Genomic DNA, 19,186 nt, shown 5'->3' with positions numbered 1-19,186 from the left:
GCGCAAACTCCGAGGAAGGCGCTTCACGGTTTGGCAGTCGGGCATACTGGAGCCTGGGAGGCCAGCTGCAGGGCTGGGAAGCTCAGCATGGGGTGATGAGGTGGGTGAGGCTCAGGGAGAAGCAGGAAGGAGAAGCGACCACATGCAGAAACGCAGGGGAGGCCCGGGGCTGCTGTCGCCGTTCCTGGGATGTGGAGCCGTGGACAGTGCCTGGCTGAGTAACTCTGGACATTATTTAGCTTAGTCTGTTGCTGATACTGCCTGGAGAGATCATTTGATAGAAAGGAATTTGTGGTCACTGTTAGGAATTTCTGGTCACTCGCTTGTTGGTCGTTGTTTTGCGTGACTCCGGGAAAGCGTCTTCTGCCTCTTTCTTTCTTTCTTCTATTTCTCGAATACTGCCATTTATATTCAAAGTGAGACCTTTTTTAGTCTCCACATTCCAGAAAAAACACAGTAATAAATGCTTTCCTTTGTACAAATACACTAACGTGTGACTTCTGGAGAGTGAGTGTGTCACAGTGAGCAGGCCACACTGAAATTCAGGTGCTAAGAGTCTGCTATGGTTTGAAGGTCTGTGTTCCCTCCAAATCTCATGTCTGAAATGTAATCACCGATGTCACAGTGTTCAGAAGTGGGGCTTTCCAGAGGTGATTAAGTCATGAGAGTAGAGCCCTCGTGAGTGGCATTAGGCTTGACTGACTTACAAAAGAGCTTGATCAGCTGCGTTCAGCGCCTTTGCCCGTCTCCCCTCTGCTGTGTGAGGTCGCAGTGTACCACCCTCCTGAAGATGCAGCGTTCGCGGAAGCAGACTGGGCCCTCACCAGGCAACACCTTGCACTTCCCAGCCTTCAGAACTGTAGGAAATAGATGTCTGGATTGTTGTTTTTTTTTTTTAATAAATTATTCAGTCTGTGGTATTTTGTTATAGCAGCACAAACAAAGATGGGGGGTCAGATAGGATACTTTTTTTTTGAGATGGAGTCTCATCACTGCAACTTCCTCCTCCTGCCTCAGCCTCCCAAGTATCTGAGATTACAGATGTGTACCACCACGCTCTGCTAATTTTTGTATTTTTAGTAGAGGTGGGGTTTCATCATTTGGCCAGGTTGGTCTCAAACTCCTAACCTCAGGTGATCTATCCAACTCGGCCTCCCAAAGTGCTGGGATTACAGGCGTAAGTCACCTCACTCAGCCTGCTTTTTAGTGAGGGACTCTTTCAGGGATATTATGCCTTCCATAAAATTCAAACTTTGACTCAACAACAAAAGTAAAAAATTCTGTGTGTCATTGGCTTTTGAGATTATTTGTAAAATGTAGACATCACTGAATGCCAAATGTCAAGAATAAAATTTCTTCTAAATTCATTGTGAGTGGCTTCTGGTAAAAGATGATGGTCTGTCAAAATCACCTTTAGTATTAAAATTCACAGATGATCAAATCTCTTGTTTTTGTCTGTTGATATTTCATTTACTGCTTCCAAACTTTTAGATAAGTTATAATTCTTCTGAAGATATCATAACTGCTTCTGTTTTCACTATTTTGTTATGACTTGATTTATATGTTTACCTGTTAAATCTAAAGTTTTTTGGGTTGGGTGTGGTGGCTTACGCCTGTAATGTCAACACTTCGGGAGGGAAGGCAGTTGGGTCACCTGAGGTCAGGAGTTTGAGACCAGCCTGGCCAACATGGTGAAACACTGTATCTATTAAAAATACAAAGATTAGCTAGGTGTGGTGATGAATGCCTGTAATCTCAGCTACTTGGGAGGCTGAGGGAGGAGAATCACTTGAATCCAGGAGGCAGAGTTTGCAGTGAGCCAAGATCCGGCCACTGCACTCCAGGCTGGGCAACAGAGCAAATCTCTGCCTCAAATAAATAAATAAATAGAGTTTGTTTGGCATAATGTAAGTTAAATTGTTTTTTGTATTGCTAGCATGAAGAAATAAATTTACAAGGGATTTTACTTCTCCACAAAGCAAATAATTTGCATGTTTTGTAAACTGATTAGCATGGTATAAATATGAGATAATTTAAGCCAGAAGAAAAAGATTTTTCTTACTCCATCGCTCCCTTGGAAAATATATAAAATATGATAGTCATATTTCTAATTTCCCTTTGAAGGTGCTTTTGGATAGATTCCAGAAAAACGAATCTTTGTAAAACAGATGAATGTTTCATCTAAAAATTTGGTCTGCTTATAAAAAGTTAACTATCACACATGTTTAAGTGCCTATGTTAGTTACTGTGGTACAAATTATATTCAGTAGAAGTTTCACGCTGAGAAAAACCATGAAGTGCATAAGATGAATGCATTCACGGTGATTATGCTCTTCAGGAGCTAGAAAATAACTACTTAGGAAGATTATGCATGACAGTAATTGCTGTTTAATGAAGAAAAGCTGGGGAAAATAATTATAAGAGTAAAGAAGCCATTTCCTAACCATCTGTCATTTAAAAATCAGAAACAAAAAAAGAAAACATGGCATGTTTTTCAGAAAGACTTGGAAGTGATGCCAAAAGGCAATACTCTGGTGGTGCACACACAAAAGAGCTTTCAGAAGAGTCTGAGATTACTATATAGAAACAGTCTAAGCACCCACGATCTATTTACTATTACAGCTAGTTACCTTTATTTTGACATTTCTATGTTGCCAAGAGGAGAGGACAAACCCAACTGAGATGTCCATCACTGGAAACAGTAAACACCAATAGGAAGACATTTTCTCCTGCTAGAAGAAAAAGAAGGTGACTGTAGGGAAAAGTAGTCTTCTTTTTTTTTTTTTTTTGAGACAGAGTTTCGCTCTTGTTGCCCAGGCTGAAGTGCGATGGCGTGATCTTGGCTAACTGCAACCTCAGCCTCCTGGGTTCAAGTGATTTTCCTGCCTCAGCCACCCCAGTAGCTGGGATTACAGGATGTGCCACCACATCCTGCTAATTTTGTATTTTATTAGAAGCTGGTCTCGAACTCCCCACCTCAAGTGCTCCGCCCATCTTGGCTACCCAAAGTGCTGGATTCTAGGCATGAGCCACTGTGCTTGGCTGAAAAGCAGTCTTCTATTTATCACTTTGAATTTACTATATTGTTGAATGCATGGAAGGAATATTAGTAAGCTAATAAAGGACAATATTATTAAAGACTTTATTCCTATAACATTTTATTGGTGGTCTCTTCTGCTGAAGCAGGTATTCTTAAGGCTATAGATAGACCTTAGATAGTCTGTAGATAGGCTCTAGACCTAGGCAGGTGAATCACTTGAGGTCAGGAGTTCGAGACTAGCCTGGCCAACATGGTGAAACTTCATCGCTACTAAAAATACAAAAATTAGCTGGGTGTGGTGGTGCATGCCTGTAATCCCAGCTACTTGGGAAGCTGAGGCAGGAGAATCTCTTAAACCCAGCAGGTGGAGGTTGCAGTGAGCCGAGATCACACCACTGCATTCTAGCCTGGGTGACAGAGCAAGACTCCATCTCAAAAAAAAAAAAAAAAAAAAAAAAAAAAGTCTGGGCTCGGTGGTTCATGCCTGTAATCCCAGCACTTTGGGAGAATGAGGCAAGTGGATTACCTGAGATCAGGAGTTCGAGACCAGCTTGACCAACATGATGAAACCCCATCTCTACTAAAAATACAAAATTAGCCAGGCATGGTGGTGCACGTCTGTAATCCCAGATTCTTGGTAGGCTGAGGCAGAAGAATCGCTTGAACCCGGGAGGCAGAGGTTGCAGTGAGCCAAGACTGTGCCATTGCACTCCAGCCCGGGACAAGAGTGAAACTCCGTCTCAAAAAAAAAAAGGGCTATGGATATTAGCCCCTTCAGAGTCTCCAATCCTGACATAGGGGAGCTGATGATCTGGATATGGAGGAAGAAGCAACATCATGAATTATTCAGTGTGACTGGCTTGCTGTTGTTTAACAATACAGGAGTTAATAACCAGACAAGACAATCATACAAGAGCTGTGAGGCAGTATGTGATTAGGGTGCAGCTGGAAGTAATCTCTCTCCTCTAAATTTCCAGGATGCTTTAGCTGTGCCCCTTAGAACACTTTCCTCTTTCTCTCTATTGCTACTGTTACTTCTTGCCTTTTTCTCTTGATGACAGTGAGCTACTCAAGGGCAATTCCATGTCTGATTTGTCCTTGATTACCTAGCCTAGCCTACGCCTGCCTAGCGCTGCTGCCAGAAAATACTTATTTCAATAAAATGAGGGGACACAGGGGATAAGTTTTGGATGTGAAGAGGATGAGGGGAAGGGTGTTGCTTGCTGTGAAGATTCTCACTTTGGACAAAACTAATTTTTTTTTTTTAAAATAGGGTCTCACTCTGTCGCCCAGCCTCCCGAGTAGCTGGGACGCACCAGCATGCCCAGCTAATTTGTGTGTGTGTGTGTGTGTGTGTGTGTGTGTGTGTGTGTGTGTGTGTCTGTATTTTTTATAGAGATGAAGTCTCACCACGTTGTCCAGGCTGGTCTCGAACTCCTGAGCGCAAGCAATCCACCCATCTTGGCCTCCCAAAGTCCTAGGATTACAGGCCTGAGCCACTGAGGCCAGCCTGTGTGTGTGTGTGTGTGTGTGTGTGTGTGTGTGTGTGTATTTTAAGAGATGAGGTCTCTCTGTTGCCCAGGCTGCAGTGCAGAGGGCAACTCACTGAGTCTCATCTTCCTGGGCTCAAGAAACCCTCCCGGGCCAGGCACAGTGGCTCAAGCCTGTAATCCCAGCACTTTGGGAGGCCGAGGTGGGTGGATCACGAGGTCAAGAGATCGAGACCATCCTGGTCAACATGGTGAAACCTCGTCTCTACTAAAAATACAAAAAATTAGCTGGGCATGGTGGCGCGTGCCTGTAATCCCAGCTACTCAGGAGGCTGAGGCAGGAGAATTGCCTGAACCCAGGAGGCGGAGGTTGTAGTGAGCCGAGACTGCACCGTTGCACTCCAGCCTGGGTAACAAGAGCAACACTCCGTCTCAAAAAAAAAAAAAAAAAAAGGAAGCCCTCCCACCTCAGATTCCCAAGTAGCTGGGACTACCAGGCATGCCAGTATGCTTGAGTAATATTTGTGTTTTTTGTAGAGACAGGGTCTTTGCCATGTTGCCCAGACTAGTCTCGAACTCTTGGACTCAAGTGATTCTCTCACTTCCATCTCCCAAAGTGCTAGGATTACAGGCATGAGCCACCGCACCTGACCAAAAATAGATTTCAAACAAACACTAAATGTCACTGTTTTTATCTCTGCAGCACACATTCACCCTTTTCATGGTGAGAATGCCTTGATTTTCTTTTGGGAAACCACCACCTCCTTATTACATGTCCTTGGTAGGACTGTCATCATGGTGTCCTGCCCTCCGCTGGCCTCAGTAATCGTACTTCATGGAGATGGAGCTCAGGCACAAGAGCAACATTGCTAGTGACTCATCCCAGTGGTAGCCTATTCACTGTGTTGGAGATCATTCATTTGGTCTGCCATCCTTTTACAGATTAAGGACGGCTGTTCATTCTTTGTCTTGCCCATCAAGAAGCAAAGTCCAAGCTCATCCCCTTCAATTTAGCCACGTTCTGCAACTGCCCTGAGCCATAGAATCTAGCGGAAAAGATTGTGACCGTGGTAGTTTTGGTGCCTAGGCCTTGATAGACGCAGCTTCCACTTCTTGTCTCTCAGAAGGTTCTCGTCTCCTTTTACGTCCAGCCTTTCCTAAGGTTTTTCTGTCCTTTGGGTCCCATAGCTTCTGAAACTGGTGTTAAAAATTCCCCATCAGCTGGGCTCAGTGGCTCATGCCTGTAATCCCAGCACTTTGGGAGGCCGAGGTGGACAGATCACAAGGTCAAGAGATGGAGACCATCCTGGCCAACACAGTGAACCCCTGTCTCTACTAAAATATAAAAATTAGCTGGGCGTGGTGGTGCATGTCTACAGGTATGATGGTGCAAGTCTGAAATCCCAGCTACTCGGGAGGCTGAGGCAGGAGAAATGCTTGAACCTGGGAGGTGGAAGTTGCAGTGAGCTGAGATCATGCCACTGCACTGCAGCCTGGTGGCTGGAGACAGAGTGAGACTTTGTCTCAAAAAAAAAAAAAAAAAAAAAAGAAAAGAAAAGAAAGAAAAAAAAACTCCGTCATATTTGTAAGTATCTCCTTGTCCTTCTGTCATTTTTGTGTTATGTGTCTTCTAACCATGTTGTTAGGTACATGCAAATGCATAGTCATACACATGATTTTTCTTCCTTGATAATTATGTAGCATCCTTTGTTAGCTAAACTTTTTTGCTTCACATTCCATTTTGTCTAGTATCAATAACTGCTACATTGGCCTTTCTTTGAGTAGTTCCTTCATTTCTCTATTCTCTTCTCCCATCTAGGTTAAGAAGCTCCACTGTGCTCTGTCCATTGCAAGTTGAGAGGTGAGGCCACAGCGGCCACATACAGTGAGTGAACAGGCTGAGCTTCCTTCAAACTCTGGGCCTCCACCTGCTGTATAATTTTTTTTGTTCTTCTTCTTTTTTTTTTTTAGAAATGGGGTCTCACCTGTTGGGCAGGCTAGTGTCGAACTCCTGACCTCAAGTGATCCACCCACTTTGGCCTCCTAAAGTGCTGGGATTACAGGCTTGAGCCACCATGCCCGGCAATTTTTTTTTTTTTTTTTTTAAACGGAGTCTCACTCTGTTGCCCAGGCTGGATTGCAATGGTGCTATCTTGGCTCACTGCAACCTCCATATCCCAGGTTCAAGGAATTCACCTGCCTCAGCCTCCCGAGTAGCTGGGATTTCAGACTTGCACCATCATACCTGGCTAATTTTTGTATTTTTAGTAGAGACGGGGTTTTACCATGTTGGCCAGACTGGTCTGGAACTCCTGACCTTGGATGATCCACCCGCCTATGGCCTCCGAAACGTAACCGGGTGACAGGAGCAGGGTTGTGGGGGTGTCTCAAAGATGCTCACTGTTCCCCAGGTGGATGTGTGTTCCTAAGTCCTTGGGCCTGACTCACCCAAGAACGGAGAGGAGGAAACTGGCAGCGTGGTGAGCTTGTTCAAGTAAACTTCGGACCCCGGAGAAGCAATTTATTAGGGAGCGAGAGAGAGAGAGAGAGAGAGAGAGAGAGAGAGAGAGAGAGAGAAAGAGAGAGCTCCCACGCTGTCGTTCAAGGGAACCCAGAGGTGGAGTCCACACAGGTAAAGAGGGAGACAGACAGAAGGCTCCCACGTTATCGTGGGAGGGGATCCCAGAGAGAGAAGTCCATATAGGTAAAGAGGTAAGGGAGTAGGGGGAATTTAACCCCGGAGTTACTTCCACCCCATTCAAGTTTACATCCAGTGAGAGGAGCTTTTCCAAACTTCCTCTGGAGTGATTCATCTTTTACTGTGATGCTGGATTCACTGCCTGGCTCGCAATACAGCCCCTTCTTCCAAGGCATTTGGTGGGCTTTCTAAACAAAGGAAGCTCACCTGGGCTGTCTACCCTTCCCACACACAGCAAGGGAAAGTTAGACAAAGAACTCTAGGCTCCCCGATGGGGAGGTGGATGGAGGTATGGCGCTGGGAAGTTCTTGCCTTTGAAACCGCATCCCTTATGGACCTGAGAAGAGAAGTTACATAGTCCCTCAAAATTATAGGCATGAGCCACCACGCCCGGCCAGAATGGGCATTTTTTAAAAATTGTGTTAAAACAAACGAACAACAACAAAAGAAAACCCCACAACGTAAAATTTATCATCTCAACCATTTTTAAGTGTACAGCTCAGTAGTGTTAAGTAAGTGTCCATTGTGGTGCAACAGAGTTCCAGAACTTTTTCATAATGCAAAGCTGAAACTCTACACCCACTTCTTCTCATCAGCTTCCAGCAACCACCATTCTACTTTTTGTTTCTATGAGTTTGACTACTTTAGATGCCTCATATAAGTAGAATCATACAATATTTGTCTTTTGTGGCTTATGTCTAGCATAATGTCCTCAAGGCTCATCTATGTTGTAGCTTGGGTGAGCATTTCCTTCTTTTTAAGGCTGAATAATATCTCATGGTATATACATAACACATTTTCTTTCTCCATTTATCTATTGATGGGCATTTAGGTTGTCTCTTGGCTATTGTGAATAATGCCGCTGTGAATACGGGTATGCAAATACTATATCTCTTTGAAATCCTGCTTTCAATTCTTTTGGATATGTAGCTAGAAGTGGAATTGCTGGATCATATGGTAAGTATATTTTTAATTTTTTGAGGAACCTCCATTCTGTTTTCCATAGCAGCTGCACCATTTTACATTCCCACTAACTGTGCACAAGTGTTCCAAAGAGCATGGGTATTTTTAAAAGCTCGTTCAGTAGAGGCTTTCTGTTTATTATCCTTTTGCTTTCCTTTTTTCTTCTCCATCATTGCTTTAACACAACCTGTCTTGTTTGCCTGGACTAACCAACTGGTTTGATAAATTTTCCTATATTTTATTTCTTTATCCTACTGGAGGCTCTACAATTTGATTCTTTTACAATAGACTTTAAAATTTTCTATGTGTATATTATTTGATAAATTACTTTTTTCTTTTTTCTTTTTTTTCTGAAGACAGGGTCTCACTGTCACCCAGGCTGGAGTGCAGTGGCATGATCTTGACTCACTGCGACCTCCGCCTCCTGGATTCAAGGTATTCTCATGCCTCAACCTCCCGAGTAGCTGAGATTACAGGGACACTCCACACGCCTGGCAATTTTTTGTATTTTAGTAGAGATGGGGTTTTACCATGTTGGCCAGGCTGGTCTCGAACTCCTGACCTGAGGTGATCCGCCAGCCTCAGCCTCCCAAAGTGCTGGGATTACATGCGTGAGCCACCGTAGATAGATAAAATACTTTTATTTAACAAAATAGAAAGCTTTTTAGTGTTTTTATCTTTTCTTAAACACATCGTGACATATTAAAGTATGTTGAACGATTTGTTGTATAACTTTACCCCCGACCCCATCATAACAGTGTTCTCAGGAGGTTTACTTTAACATTCTTTTAAGCACTCTCACCCCATAATTGTTTTCACAATCGTTGAATACATTTTCTGACATAATTTATCAATTTGTGTGCGAAAATCTGTTTTCTGTGTATAAATGTATCTGAGTCACTTTTCCTCTTGCCACTTTCAAGAAGACGTGCTACAAAGTATTATTCAAAATATGTAAAACTAGGACCCTGTAATCAAACTGAGCTGACCAATCAGCATGCTCTCTTCCTGTAGGGGATAGAATTCAAGCAATTCTCTTACCTCAGCCTCCTGAGTAGCTGGGACTACAAGCATGCACCACCATGCCCAGCTAATTTTTGTATTTTTAGTAGAGATGGGGTTTCACCATGGCCAAGCTAGTCTGGAACTCCTGACCTCGTGATCTGGCCAACTCAACCTCCCAAAGTGCTGCGATTATAGGCATGAGCCACTGTTCTTGAACAGTATTTTTTTTTTTTTAAGATATCTACTCTTCTAGCATGGAATATTGTCTGGAATGGGATGGTTTAAAGTATAAAATAGGATTTGGAACCTTATCGTGATAAATTTCGGTACATGATGTATGTGGTTGTCTCCCCCTGCAAAGTAAGGAACGCTTTTAAAGGATGGAGAAGATATTTTTTGGTATGAACGGGCGACAAGCCTTTAAATCTTTCAGGGATACATATAAGCATAAAGATTTAGCCTCTATGGGGAAGGTGTATGCAGCACTCAAAGTTGCTAAGATCAACTTCCTAACTTTCAGTCAGGGTTCTCACTGCATTTGGCATAGCTCTGAGGGGACAGGAGAGTTTCTGACAGCATAGCACACTACCTTCTGACACATGGAGCTAAGCTGCCAAAAATGACAATCAGAGATTCAATAAGAAATTTTGGTCATTAAATCAATTTTATATTATTACTTTTTTTTCCTTTTCTGTTGCCCAGGCTGGAGTGCAGTGGCCTGATCTCAGCTCACTGCAGCCTCCATCTCCCAGGTTCAAGCAATTCTCCTGTCTCCACCTCCCAAGTAGCTGGGATTACAGGCGCGAACCACCACACCTGGCTGGTTTTTTTGTTTTTGTTTTTGTTTTTTGTTTTTTTCTTAGATACTGGATTTTACCATGTTGGCCAGGCTGGTCTTGAACTCCTGATCTTGTGATCCACCTGCCTCAGCCTCCCAAAGTGCTGGGAATACAGGCGTGAGCCACTGTGCCCCGCCTGCCATTATGTTTAATGGAGAAACTGCAATTACTAATCTTCCATTTATCACAGAACTTCAAAACCATATATTTCCCCTCAACTTCTTTCTCCTTTTGGAGAAGGTATCCAGCCTAGAGTTCATTTTTTCAACTGATTTTTTAATTTTAATGTCAAATTTTAAATTTCTATTTCTCTTTCAGAGCTACCTATTTCTTCTATAATAGATTTGGTTCTATAATAGATTTTTTTGCTTCCTACTTTCTTGTTCTTTTTTTTTTTTTTTTTTTTTTTTTTTTTTTTTTTTTTTTTTTTGAGACGGAGTTTCGCTCTTGTTACCCAGGCTGGAGTGCAATGGCCCCATCTCGGCTCACCGCAACCTCCGCCTCCTGGGTTCAGGCAATTCTCCTGCCTCAGCCTCCTGAGTAGCTGGGATTACAGGCACGCACCACCACGCCCAGCTAATTTTTTGTATTTTTAGTAGAGACGGGGTTTCACCATGTCGACCAGGATAGTCTCGAACTCTCGACCTCATGATCCACCCGCCTCGGCCTCCCAAAGTGCTGGGATTACAGGCTTGAGCCACCGCGCCCGGCCTTCTTGTTCTTTTTTAAAGAAGGGAATATCTTTATCTCTTTAAGTATCATAAGCACATTTATTTTCAATTCCTTATCAAGCAGTTCTATGAAATTATTTATTTATTTATTTATTTTTGATACAGAGTCTTGTTTTGCAGCCCAGGCTGGAGTGCAGTGGCGTGATCATAGCTTACTGCAGCCTCAATCTCCTGGGCTCAAGCCATCCTCCTGCTTCAGCCTCCTGAGTAGCTGGGACTGCAGAAGTAAGCCACCAGACTAGCTAATTTTTTTTATTTTTTATTTTTAGGTTAAAGTCAAGGTCATGCTATGTTGCCCAGGCTGGTCTCAAACCCATGACTTCCCAAAATGCTGAAATTACAGGGAAGAGCCACCATGCCAGTCCTATTTTCTTTTTTTGAGATGGAGTTTTGCTCTTGTCACCCAGGCAAGAGTGTAATGACACGATCTTGACTCACTGCAACCTCAGCTTCCCGGGTTCAAACGATTCTCTTGTCTCAGACTCCTGAGTAGCTGGGATTACAGGTGCCCGCCTCACTAATTTTTGGTATTTTTAGTAGAGACAGAGTTTCACCATGTTGGCCATGCTGGTCTGGAACTGCTGACCTCAGGTGATTCACCTGCCTCGGCCTCCTAAAGTACTGAGATTACAGGTGGCCAAGCCTAATTTTATCTAGAATGAATTCATACTCTTAACTGGAGAGGTGGAATTCATACTCTTTCTTATGTAAAATATTTTAATGTGGTTTTGAATTTTACTTTGCACGAGGCTATTCTGAGCGGAAAGAGCTGTAGTCTTTTATTTATTGTCTCTTTCCTGTTTCCTCCATGCTCACTTTTTCCTACCTGACAGTATTGCCTTTATGTCCACAAAGCAGCCTGGGGCCTCAGTTCAGAAGCAGAAACACAGAAGTCTTTTTGGTATTCCTGCCTTATTTCGTTACGTTGATATGGTAAATGTGACAATATTTACACAATATTTATCACAGTATTTACAATATCAAAGTAAGGCAGGAATACCAAAAAATTAAACCCACGCGTCAATTTGAGAAAAATTTATAGGACTATGACATGTATTAATTTGTCATTTAAAAAATCTTCCATTAAAATGTTATTTTTTTCTTTTGATGCATTCACTATATCAGGCTCTGTCCTTGAATTCCTCTTTTCCCAACTTCTGCGCTTCTGTAGCTTTAAGCCATAGGGTATCCAACTTTTTTTCAGGCTCCATCACAAGAGGGAGCCCCATCCCTAGTCCCCATCCTTAAAGCTCTCTGCGTGTTGGCTGCTGTTAGTCTTGACTACCCTGTGGGAGCTAAAGCCCTGGACCTGAGAATAGAAGGCAAGTAGATATATGGCTGCGATTCAGCTCTTCACTGTATAATTTTTGTTTGTTTCTGTGCCATGGCATTATTTAAGTTTTTGCATTCTGAACCAACTACATCATTTTTATTTCCCCTTTTTATAGACTTTTTATTGCTACGTATTTGGCATGAGGGTAGGGGCTGAAAGTGAGAGGGGGGAGAGATTGATCAGAGAATGAGGCTGATGCACCTTTGGACGGATATCAGTTATGTGCTGCTTGTATTCAAAGTGTAAAAGTTTAGGCTGGGGGCTGGGCGCGGTGGCTCATGCCTGTAATCCCAGCACTTTGGGAGGCCAAGGCCAGTGGATCACCTTAAATCAGGAGTTCAAGACCAGCCTGGCCAAAACTCGTCTGGCCATCCAGAGATGGTAAAACCCGTCTCTACTAAGAATACAAAAATTAGCCAGGCGTGGTGGTGTGCACCTGTAACTCCAGCTGCTAGGGAGGCTGAGGCAAGAGAATCACTTGAACCTGGGAGGTGGAGGTTGCAGTGAGCCAAGACTGATTCAGTCTCAAAAAAAAAAAAAAAAAAAAAAAGTTATGTGCATGTTTTATTTGACAAGCTAGTTCATACTTTTTAGTTGTTTTTTTTTTAATTTATTTACCAATAAAGCAAAGGCAAGCCATTTAGTTTTTATTTCTAATTAGAAAAGCAGTAACTTTTTTTTTTTTTTTTTCATTTTTCTTTTTTTATCCAGACGGAGTCTTGCTCTGTCGCCCAGGCTGGAGTACAGTGGCCGATCTCAGGTCACTGCAATTTGTGCCTTCTGGGCTTAAGCAATTCTCCTGCCTCAGTCTCCTGTGTAGCTGGGACTATAGGCACGTCACCATGCCTGGCTAATTTTTGTATTTTTTAGTAGAGATGGGGCTTCACCATATTGGCCAGGCTGGTCTCGCAATCCTGACCTTGTGATCCACCCACCTCAGACTCCCAAAGTACTGAGATTGACTGTGAGCCACTGTGCCCTGCCATAATAACTCTTAATTATAGAAAAATTATTAAAATTCAGGAAAGGAGAAATACTAGTTTGGTGAATGGTGAGTGGGATGCTTTATGGATGCCTCCTCTTTGAAGATGTACCTTGAAAGATGAGGATTTTAGCAGTAGGATTCAGAAGAAAGAAAAGGGTATTTTAAAGGGCGGGGAGGTGGAATCCAGTTTCAGAAATAAAAATATTAGACATGCTTCACAGGATATTGCTGGGTACATGGAGTAAGGATGGATATATAGATAAAGCTGGAAATGATTGGGGATGAGATTTTGCAGATCTTCAATGTAAAAGAGTTTGGCATTTATTCTTCAGGAAATGAAAATCCATGTTCTTGGCCAGGCTTGGTGGTTTGTACCTATAATCCCAATACTTTGGGAGGCTGAAGTGGGTGGATCACTTGTGGCCAGGAGTTCAAGACCAGCCTATAGATGGTTCAAGATAGACGGTGAAACTCTATCTCTATGAAAAATACAAAAACAAGCCGGGTGTAGTGGCTGGTGCCTGTAATACCAGCTACTTGGAAGGCTGAGACAGGAGAATGGCATGAACCCTGGAGTTGGAGGTTGCAGTGAGCTGAGACCCCTCCACTGCACTCCAGCTTCAGGGACAGAGTGAGACTCTGTCTCAAAAAAAAAAAAAAAAAAAAGAAAGAAAGAAAAAAAAGAAAAGAAAATCCAAGTTCCACATTTGTCCTTAAAAAATGCAACTTCCGGAACACACAAAAAAATTCCTGTAAAGGTCTTTTTGTAGCACAGCACAGAAAAGTACAATGTTACATTTGAGAATCACTATTTGGTTCATTTCCTGTGAGACAAGTTGGAATGTAAAATGGGAGGAAAAGCCTTGTATTTTAGTTCCTTCCTGATTCCCCCTCACCCCCCACTGCCCGAAGGTAGGCGGGGGCTGGGGAGGACCGGAATTACGTATTCATTCTCTGAAATTAAACACAAGTAAAAATTCACATATATCCCCAACGGTAAAACAGTCCCAGAACCAGCACTTTATCACTTTAACTATAAACACAGAAAACGTTTTGTATTGCTACAAGAACAAACGTATAATCAAGAAAGATTCTTTGTAATGCTATCTAAAACCTGAAAAGTCTGTAGTTTTGGTTGGTTGCCCAGCAAATTGAAAGGATTTTTTTTTTTTTTTTTTTTAATCTTGCGTTTCGTTTTTCTTGGTCTAAGGCCCAATCTATTGCCAGTGGTGAGTCAGAAGGGATGCCTGAAATAGTTCTTGTGAAGTTATCTATGTTCGTGTCTTATCATCCACGGATGGCCAAGACTTTCTCATTCATCTGCATATTTCACAAAAGCCTAGCACAGTGTTCCCATGTTAAATGTTTGCTGAATTATATAAAAGGATTTCAACTCATCTGTCAAATATGTGAGACAGCAAATAGCATTTTGTGATGTGTCCGCTGATGGGTAGTTAGAATCATAAGGCCAAAAGTAACCCAAAGTTTCCTATTCCCTTTTCCTTGACCAGGAAGAACTGTCCAATGAACGCTATTCACCGATGAGGAAAAAGTTCTGCTAAAGATATTTTTTCAAAATATTAAGATAAAAGTAAAAGCATTTATTTTCAGAAAGTGATTGTCATTAGCTAGAAAAATCAAATTACAAGGCTGGTGCGGTGGCTCACACCTGTGATCTCAGCACTTTGAGAGGCCAAGGTGGGTGGATCACAAGGTCAGTAGTTCAAGATCAGCCTAGACAACATGGTGAAATCGCGTCTCTATTAAAAGTACAAAAATTAGCCAGGTGTGGTGGCATGCACCTGTAATCCTAGCTACTCAGGAGGCTGAGGCAGGAAAATCACTTGAACCTGGGAGGCAGAGGCTGCCGTGGAAAAGAAAACAAAAGAAAAAGAAAAATTGAATTACACATAAAATAGTGGTATCCAACTTATAGGACAACAGAGTTACAGAAACTAGACCCCTCCAGAAACCTAAAACAATGAACAGAAAATAGATTGGCTAATATAATATATTATACTTCACTACATTATATTATACTGTATTATAACATACCATATTATAATATACTAATGGTGCTCAAAGGAGCCCAGAGATTTTGAAGAATATCACCATGAGGTAGAATGAGAGAGGTATGAGGGGTCTTCTCACTTATTACTTCTGTCCCTCTCTCCATAGGCAGTGGTGGCTGAGAGGAAGGACAGACACCTTTGTGCTACCAGAGCCCTTTCCAGATGTGCTGTTGGTGGCCCTGTCGGAGTCTGTTGGCCATATACCTGGGTATCAAATCAAGAAAGCATGAGAAGTTGAACAGGAAATATCCAAGGCAAAATGGTTACTAAAGGCCATCCCTGACCCTGACCCCAAAAGAAGAAAAGACCCTTTGCTCTTGGCATGCTTTTGCAGGAGTGTCTCAGTCTGTTCAGGCTGCTATAACATTGACTGAGTGGCTTATAAACAACAACAATGGGCCAGGCACAGTGGTTCATGCCTGTAATCCCAATACTTTGGGAGGCCGAGGCAGGTAGATCTCTTGAGGTCAGGAGTTCAAAACCAGCCTGGCCCGTGACCAGTGAAGTCCCGTCTCTACTAAAAACACAAAAATTAGCTGGGCGTGGTGGCGCATGCCTGTAGCCCCAGCTATTCCAGAGGCTGAGGCACTGCAACCTAGGAAGCAGAGGTTGCAGTGAGCGGAGATCGCGACATTGTACTCCAGCCTGGGCGACAAGAGTGAAACTCTGTCTCAAAAATAAATAAATAAATAAATAAACAACAACGATGTGTTTCTTCATGGTTCTGGGGGGCTGGGAAGTCTCTGATCAAGATGCCGGCCTATCTGGTGGCTGCGGAGGGCCTGCCTTCTGGTTGGTGAGCAGCACCTTCTCTCCTTGTCCGCACGTGGTGGAAGGGGAAGGGAGCCCTCTGAGGCCTCTTTCTTTTTTTTTTTAGAGATGGAGTTTCGCTCTTGTTACCCAGGCTGGAGTGCAATGGCGCGATTTCGGCTCACCGCAACCTCCGCCTCCTGGGTTCAAGCAATTCTCCTGCCTCAGCCTCCTGAGCAGCTGGGATTACAGGCACACACCACCATGCCCAGCTAATTTTCTGTATTTTTAGTAGAGACGGGGTTTCACCATGTTGACCAGGATGGTCTCGATCTCTCGACCTCGTGATCCACCCGTCTGAGGCCTCTTTCTTAAGGGCACTGATTCCGTTTATGTGGGCTTCCTCTCATGACCTAATCACCTCTAATACCATCCATCACCTTGAAGATTTGGCTTTTAATATATGAATTTTCGGCACAAACATTTCAATCATAGCCAGAAGGTAAATTGGTGTTGCTCTAAACTAAGGAAGCAGAGAGGACTCTGGGAAATGCTCCTCCCTCCCTGGGGCTCCTAGGCTTTTAAAATCTTTTCATCATTGCCATGTATCTCTCCTCAACGACTCTACAGCCCTGGATTAGAACGTAGCATAAGACATGACTTTCAGTTTTCTTATAATCTGGTGAAGAGATTCATTCATTCATTCATTCATTCATTCAACATACATGCAGCATCTACAATGTGCCATGAATATATGCCAGAAAGGCAGAATATTTGCCAAACAAATGATGCAGCTACTGTATGCAAGGAGATTTGGGAAGCTGTCTCTGCGGGTCGGAGAGCCTGGGAAGGCTTTATCGAAGAACTCATGATTTGAAGTGGGACTTGTAAAATGGGTGGGATTTAGACTGGAGGAGAAGGAGGAGGTAATGCTGGAAGTGCAGAGGTGTGAGTAGAGGACCCGAGGGAATTCAAACTGGAAAGGGAGGTTCCGGGCTGGGTGCAGTGGCTCATGCCTATAATCCCAGCACTTTGGGAGGCTGAGGTGGGCAAATCACTTGAGGTGAGGAGTTCGAGACCACCTGGCCAACATGGTGAAAAACTGTCTCTACTAAAAATACAAAACTTAGCTGGGCATGGTGGCAGGTGCCTGTAATCCCAGCTACTCAGGAGGCTGAGGCAGGAGAATCACATGAACTGGGGAGGTGGAGGTTGCAGTGAGCCAAGGTCATGCCACTGCACACCAGGGTGACAGAGCAAAATCTGCATCAAACAAACAAACAAACATACAAACAAACGAACAACAACAACGAAACAAATTTATACTTTAAAAGGATGAGTGCTGCTATGTGAATTCTTTCTCAATTTTTTTTTAAAAATTGGATTTTTTTTTAAACTGAGAAAGATTTAATTATTATTTAATTATGATCCCTGAATGGAATTAAAGTAAATGATTAAAATTTTCTTAAAATCAAGGTAGGAGTCATTTTTTTTTTTTTTTTTTTTTTTTTTGAGACGGAGTTTCGCTCTTGTTACCCAGGCTGGAGGGCAATGGTGTGATCTCGGCTCACTGCAACCTCCGCCTCCTGGGTTCAGGCAATTCTCCTGCCTCAGCCTCCTGAGTAGCTGGGACTACAGACATGCGCCACCATGCCCAGCTAATTTTTTTGTACTTTTAGTAGAGACGGGGTTTAGGCGGGTGGATCACGAGGTCAAGAGATGGAGACCATCCTGGTCAACATGGTAGGAGTCATTTTTTAACCAAAGATTATCTTCCTTTTTTTCCTTTTTAACTTTTATTTTAAGTTCAAGAGCATATGTGCAGTTTTGTTATATAGGTAAACTTGTGTGATGAGAATTTGGTGTACAGAATATTTCATTATCCAGGTACTAAGCATGGTACCTGATAGGTATTTTAAAATATGAAATGCTTCATGAATCTGCATGTCATCCTTATGCAGGGGACATGCTAATATCTGTCTCATCCTAATTTTAGTATATGTGCTGCTGAAACTAGCACCAAAAGTTATATTTTACAGTTATGTCAAATGAAAATTGCATCTGATCTATGAATATTACTCTGGAAAAATCCTTTGAGTTGTCCAGTATATAGTAGCAGTCAGGATTAATACATTCTTTACCATCTCTTCATAAATCCAGTGCAGCCAGATTTTCCTCCAGTGTTGGAGTCCATCACTGCTGCTGTGGATCAGCAACAAATGAAGTCATTGGTTTCCATTTCAGGCCTCTATTGTATGAAAAATGCAGGTTGTGTGAACATAGTTGACTTGTCAGAAATGAAAGACATAGATGATGCAATTTCCCTGAATTATTATTATTATTATTATTTTCTGAGACTGAGTCTTGCCCTGTTGCCCAGGCTGGAATGCACTGGCACCATGTCAGCTCATTGCAACCTCCGCCTCTTGGTTCAAGAGATTCTCCTGCCTGCCTCAGCCTCCCAAGGAGCTAGAACTACAGGCATGTACCACTACGCCTGGCTAAACTTTTTGTATTTTTAGAGAGATGGGGTTTCAACATATTAGTCAAGCTAGTCTCAAACTCCTGACCTCAAATGATCCACCCGCTTCAGCCTCCCAAAGTGCTGGGATTACCGGCGTGAGCCACTGCACCCGGCCTTGAATTCTTAAATTCTATTTACTTCATACAATGTTATCTAATCCCTTTCCTCACTTGTATTTATCTTATGACTAAGTTATCCTATCTAGTCCTAGTGAACCTTAACATTCTTTCTATATGTAATACATTCTCCTGAAAAAACAGTCTTCTCTAAGTAGATAGATTCTTAATATTTGTATTTTTTTAATCTTTTTTCTTTATTTTTAAACACAGTTGAGATCATTCTGTACATATAATTTAATAGTAACTTACTTTTTAGGTTTTCTTTGTTAAAGTTTATTACACCTTTTTAAACACCATACCTTTCATCAAGTGAAAATATTTAGTCATACAAATGGTTACACATTTTTATTGTTTTTAGTTTTCTGATACTATAAATAATGTTGCAATGGGCATATGTGAAGATAAATCTTAGCCCTCTGTACTTTTCCATGTTTTAAAATGTTTGTTTGTTTGTTTGTTTGTAACAGGATCTCAGTCTGTCTCTCAGGCTGGAATACAATGACGCAACTCACTGCCACCTTGACATCCCTGGGCTAAAGCGATTCTCCCACCTCAGCCTCCCAAAGTCCCAAAGTGCTGGGACTACGGGCGTGAGCCACATGCCAGCCTGACTGTACATTTGTGTCTTTTTTTTTTT

The 19,186-nt window shown here is 42.5% G+C and overlaps 1 long non-coding RNA gene and 1 other non-coding gene across 2 annotated transcripts; one reads left to right on the top strand and one right to left on the bottom strand.

Moving 5' to 3' along the window:
• Positions 1–6,349: 6,349 nt before the first annotated feature.
• On the top strand, positions 6,350–15,533 carry LOC120364274 (uncharacterized). Its single transcript, XR_005579571.1, has 3 exons — positions 6,350–6,415; positions 11,971–12,092; positions 15,263–15,533. It is a non-coding gene; the product is annotated as an uncharacterized LOC120364274 (long non-coding RNA).
• Positions 15,534–17,822: 2,289 nt separating this feature from the next.
• On the bottom strand, positions 17,823–17,926 carry LOC120364416 (U6 spliceosomal RNA). Its single transcript, XR_005579678.1, has one exon. It is a non-coding gene; the product is annotated as a U6 spliceosomal RNA (small nuclear RNA).
• Positions 17,927–19,186: the final 1,260 nt, after the last annotated feature.

Source organism: Saimiri boliviensis, chromosome 5 (genome assembly GCF_048565385.1).
Source record: "Saimiri boliviensis isolate mSaiBol1 chromosome 5, mSaiBol1.pri, whole genome shotgun sequence".
NCBI classification, from domain to species: Eukaryota; Metazoa; Chordata; class Mammalia; order Primates; family Cebidae; genus Saimiri; species Saimiri boliviensis.
This window is presented reverse-complemented; position numbering and strand designations above follow the sequence as displayed.